General features: G+C 38.2%; 1 pseudogene; it reads right to left on the minus strand.

Annotated features, from left to right (window-relative positions):
* Positions 1–4,609: 4,609 nt before the first annotated feature.
* Positions 4,610–5,534, minus strand: LOC123246644 (annotated as a pseudogene).
* Positions 5,535–5,803: the final 269 nt, after the last annotated feature.

The following is a 5,803-nucleotide window of genomic DNA, read 5'->3' on the forward strand; positions in this document are numbered from 1 at the left end:
CTTCCAAAAGAAATCGAGATATATTTTATAGACCAGTAGGTGGTGTTGTTAACCACTGTTATGATCCTATTCAACAAGGATTAGAACCTGTTTATTCCCATGATCTCCTACCTAGCAAGTATGATCATTTACCCCACCAGTTGATAAATGTTGAATTTTCTATGGTTCTCAGAGAGTCACTGACCTTCTAAATCCTCATTATTCCTCTGATTATCTCAGAGAATGTAGATTGTTGTGGATCTCCCAAATTAGGAGATCTTTGAGTTCTTCCCTACTTTTAGATCTTGTATCCTCCTTGACATTTAAGTGAACCTTAGTAATGAGACATTGGCACAATGGGGTTGATTTCCCAAAGAAACAGAAAAACATATTTAAAAAGGAATATATGATCAGTTGCTTTTATTCTTGGCATAGAATCAATCAACAAATAAACATTATGCTATCATAAAATAAAGCATAAAAACTACCAAGCACATACCCTATTCTCTCAGACCCTGGAATTCCCCTACGAAACATAGAAACTGTTTTAAATTCAATAGTTTTAAGAAATGCACAATTCACTCTTTTAAGTGGGCAAAGGAGCAGTGACAATCTGAATAGTTCAAAATGATGTTTAATTCAGTCATTTCAGTTTGAGTCATCAAGGCAATCAAGTTCCTTACATGCCAGTCACTGTGCACTGAGGATAAATATACATGCAAAAACAAAGGTAGTCCCTGACCTCAAGAAGCTTACATTGTAATGGGAAAAACAGCATCTAAAAGGAAACTGACAAGGGCTCGGGATGAATTAAAGGACTAGAATAGGGGCATGGCAATGAAGTCCAGAGGGTCAGAAGCCCAATTATTATCAGGTAAAGTTTTGGGGACTGCTTTTAGCATGGATGGGGCCAGGATACAGGAGAAAGATGCTACCATATCTAATTCTTCCCTCTATCTCAGATAAAGACTTAATGATGTATATATATATATATCACCCGAACTAGCTCAAACTCGAAGAGCAAGGTAAGTGATCCCAATCCCTGACAAAGAGAAGTCTACTTCTGCCATACACCTTGGCTTTGATCTACCTTAACTAAGCAATACATCTCTCTGTATGATCAGTATTATTTCCATTCTAAAGTTTTAATTATCATTTTTTTCTTTTCTAAAATCCCACTACTTCTCACAATATGAGGGGAAGGGCAGAGAGATTCAGAGGCTGCAGGGCATCTTGATATTCCCTGACTTCAATGCAACTAGGAGTATGATTAAAGACAATCCAAAAATGTGCTTAAAAATTGGTGCAGGAGTGAGGAAATAGGTGGCTGAGTGGACTGAGAGCAAGGACTTAGAGACAGAAGGTCCTGGGTTCAAATATGACCTTAGATACTTCCTGGCTATGTGACCCTGGGAAAGTCACCTAACCTCTATTGCCTAGCCCTTAACTCTCTTTTGCCTTGGAACTAATACTGTGTCTAATATGGAAGGTAAAGGTTTTTTGTTATTTTTTAAAATTGGTTCAGGAGTAAGTAGTGAGACAGGTCAAAGACTTGTATTGTAGACTTACCAAAAGCCTCGCCCAAGGATTATTAACCTGAGGCTCATGAACTTGTTTAAATTTTTTTGATTATTGTATTTCAATCTAACTGGTCTTCATTGTAATCCTATTTATTTCATTTAATGAGTTTAAAAATATTAGGAGAAAGTGTTCCTAGTCTTTACCAGACTGCCAAAGGGGTCCATGACACAATATGAAAAGATAAAGAATGTCTATAAGGTCATGAATTGTTTCTTGAGGCAGTAGTCTGGGGTGGGGTGATAAGGGAATCCAAAGAATATCACAAAAATTAAATTGATATCATTTTTATATATAGAAAACAACACATTACTGATGTATATGTCTATAGCCAGGCCACCAATTTGTTAGAGCACAGATTAAAAAAATATATATAACCTGAAGAAGGAATAAAAAAAATAAAATCAAGATACATCATTAAATTTTTAAAATTCAAACCTGAGCTTTTAAATAAGCTATTGATGTTTCTAGAAAGTGCAGGAAGAGGCACTGACACTAATTGCAAAATGATTTTATGTAGAAGTTTATTAGAGGTAATTACTTGCCAAAAGGAGACTAAACCATCTTAGAAACTGTCTCTACCATCATATGGCAGTTCTTGCTAAGCTGAGGTAGGGTTTCCAAGAGCAACATCTATTTAGAAAATACATCTTTATAAAATTGTATGAAGAAGAAAAAAGATTATGAGCATCATAACCTGATAATAAAGTAACAGGTGGTGAAGAGAAAAAACAAGTGCAAAGAAAACTTGTCACAGAATCAAAGAATTTCCAGGTTGAAAGGGACCTCAATGGCCATTTACTTAGGTCTGAAAAAAAATCTGCACTATAACATATCTAGAAACTGTTCATTTGACCTTAGCTAAAAATCCTTTAATAAAGAGAAAACTGCTAGTTCCCAAGAACAGAGAGAAATATACTTTGTAATTTCTATGCATTGAGTCTGGTTTTGCCTTCTGGGGTTAAAAATGAAAAAAAAATCTAATTAAATACATGAAGACAGCTAACCTACACCCCCTGAACATTCTTTGTTGTTGTTCAATCGTTTTACAGTCATATCTATAGTTTATAGTCACTCTTTGTGACCTCATTTGGGATTTTCTTGGCAGCAATACTGCAGTGGGTCACCATTTCCGTTTCTACCTCATTTTATAGGTGAAGAAACTGAGGCAAATAAAGTTAAGTGATTTGCCCAAGATCACACAGCTGGCAAGTTCCTGAGGACAGATCTGAATTCAGGAAAATGTCTTCCTCTGGCTCTAGTCCTGTCACTCAATTTACTGTGCTAACTAGCTGCCGAACTTCCTTTACTATAAACTAAAAGTCACTAGTTTCTTCAAGTAATCTTATGGTATGAATTCAACACCCTTTATTATCTTGATTGCCCTTCTTTGAATGATCTCCAACTTATCATATCTTTCCTGGGAGAACCAAATAATAAAGCCATCTTAAAAGCATTTAAGCAGGAAACTGACAAGACGAACAGACAAATAATGAAAAAGATCAGTAAGATTTTTGCAGCCAACTCTTCTCCCCGTAGGAGAGGCAATTCATTTGGATTCCAGTATAAAAATCTTGCATGAACCACTTAAGAAACTCAAAATAGCATTGAAGAAAAAAAAAGACAGAAAAAGTAGATGGACTAGTCCAATATATACCAAGTTGTCCTGAAAGAAACACAATTTTGAGGTTTTTGAGGAATTGCTTCTCAAGACATCTTAAGGCCAAACAGATGGGGTAAAAGTGGAAAGAGGCAAATTTATGGTTGATGCAAAGAAACACTTTAAAATGAGAGTTGTTTAGGGGGTGCAGCTGGGTAGCTCAGTGGATTGAGAGTCAGGCCTAGAGACAGGAGGTCCTAGGTTCAAATTTGGCCTCAGCCACTTCCCAGCTGTGTGACCCTGGGCAAGTCACTTGACCCCCATTGCCCACCCTTACCACTCTTCCACCTAGGAGCCAATACACAGAAGTTAAGGGTTTAAAAAAATAATAAAATAAAATGAGAGTTGCTTAAAGGTGGGATGAGTTGCCTCAGGATATATTAAGGCTCTTCTCCCTCCCAACTGCCCTCTAGACACATTTTTTAAGTGCATACCAAATTTATACAGATTTATACAAAAATTATTTACTGAAGTTCCATGGTGCTCATGTATCAGAAGCAAAGACCCTTTTATCAAAAGGGATTATAACTAGGGCTGCACTAAATTCAAAAGGATTGATTTCCTTTGAGAGAGACCAGAATCCATTTGTTCAGATTGGGTTAGGGTTAAGGGATTCATAGGGTTAATAGTAGATCTGTACATCCCAGAAGGTGGTCAAGAAGATGGAAAATACAATAATGGACCCCAGTCTATGAATGACTCTGACTATAGAGAAACACTTTTAGATTGCCCCATTGGTTGCTTGAGTCAAACCTCTCATTTCCTCCCTTTATATAAATTTTTAGACACCAATAAGGCAATTCTGAAGATAAATTATAATATTTCATTCTGGGATAGCAAGAAAGGAGGTTATTATTTTTGGAATAAAAAACAAGATATGTGAAGATAAAATTGGAATAAAATACATGTAAGAGTAACAAACAGCAATAAGAGGCAGAAATGGTCTTGCAACCAGGACTATACTCCAGGAAGACATCAAATAACAAACAGTAAGAACCCAAACTGCTTAAGAACAGCAGAGTCCAGTTGTGGGTCTAATGCTTTCCATCCAAAGGAGGGTGTATATATTGTAGGGGAAAGCTGATACAATCTAGGATCTGAATTGGAGGTGACAGAAAACTTGGATTGTTCCTGGGAACAGGTAGAATAGGCCAGTTATACTGGTACCATTTAAAGAGGGACAGATCCTTCGGAATGAACCTATTGTTTGCAAAACCACTGAAGCCTAATGTAAGACTTCAAAAGACTGTAATATATTATCAGGAAACACTCAGCAATATGAAAACACTTTATGGTCCCTCACACCCTGGGGGCCCACAACTGTTGGAGATGGTCCAGAAAACCTTGAGCTTTGGAAATGTTCTCGGTTTAGTACTTTGGGAGCAGAGGTTGCTATACAGGCAGGATCTATTCCAGGATAGTTCTTAGATTGGGGAATTCTGTCAGGGAAATTCACTTCAAACTGTGAGGTCCTCATGTTTCTCTGCTGTTTTGGGGAGAGGTAGGTCTTCTCCAAGAACTCTTCACCTCATTCCATGCCTGATGACATCCTTGAACACTATGGGTATGGTCTTGCCATCCAGTGTTGGGACATTCACTGTACACCCACAGAGGGCTACATGGAGAGTCATCCTTGCTAGGTAAATCACAACAGACCCATCTCTCTTAAATATATTGCATGGTTTGTTCTTTAAAACAGAGATATCAGCTGGAGCATTGGTTATGTTTTGTCCCCCTCTTTTGGGAAGGTAATATTGGTCCCCTCTTTCCACCCTCTTTTCACTTCTATGGTCAGGCTCTTGTCCTCAGTGCAGATACCCTTCCCATTAGTGTTAAGCTGCTTGTGAGAGATCTTCATCTTTTTGGTACAACCACTACAGATCTCCTCAAATGAGACCTGAAGGTCATGGGTAACTGGAGGATCCTGTTTTTGGCAGCTGTGTTTTTGGATGAGATGAGGTTGGCCAAAGTTCATATTGGTAAAGCCACTCATTCCCATTGGAAATCCAGAAAATGGGTCATCAATATCCATGACTTCTTCCCCATTTTGTTGATCAAAAGAGGTGTCAAAAGGATCATGGCCACCAAAGAATTCAGCAAACAGAGTATGAGGAACCACATAGAAAGTTTAGCTGAAGAAGGCACCAATTAGGACCAGTTTTGCCATCATTATGGTGGCCATTATCCTTTAGTCCCTTCTCCCATAGCGTTTGAAGATGTCCCTCTTGCACTGGTCACTAAATACCTCATAGGCTTCATTGATCTCCTTGAACTTCTCCTCAGTGCTGGGTTCCTTGTTTTTGTCTGAGCCCAGCATCTCGGATTAATCTTTGTCCATGGCTCTTACCCTCCTGCTGCCATCTCTGTTGCCACTCCAGCCCAGGCACCTCCCTTCTAGATGTTTTTAAACAGAGATTGATGATCACTTGTAAGGGATGTTATAGAAGGGGTTCTTGGTCAGGTTTGGGTTGGACTAAATGGCCTCTGAAGCCCTTTCCACATCTCAGATTCTGTATTCTGTATTTCACCAGAAGCGCTATACACAGTAGTTACTTAATAAATCTTGAATTAGTTACTTCTAGATTT

The sequence above is a fragment of the Gracilinanus agilis genome, chromosome 4 (genome assembly GCF_016433145.1).
Source record: "Gracilinanus agilis isolate LMUSP501 chromosome 4, AgileGrace, whole genome shotgun sequence".
NCBI lineage: Eukaryota > Metazoa > Chordata > Mammalia > Didelphimorphia > Didelphidae > Gracilinanus > Gracilinanus agilis.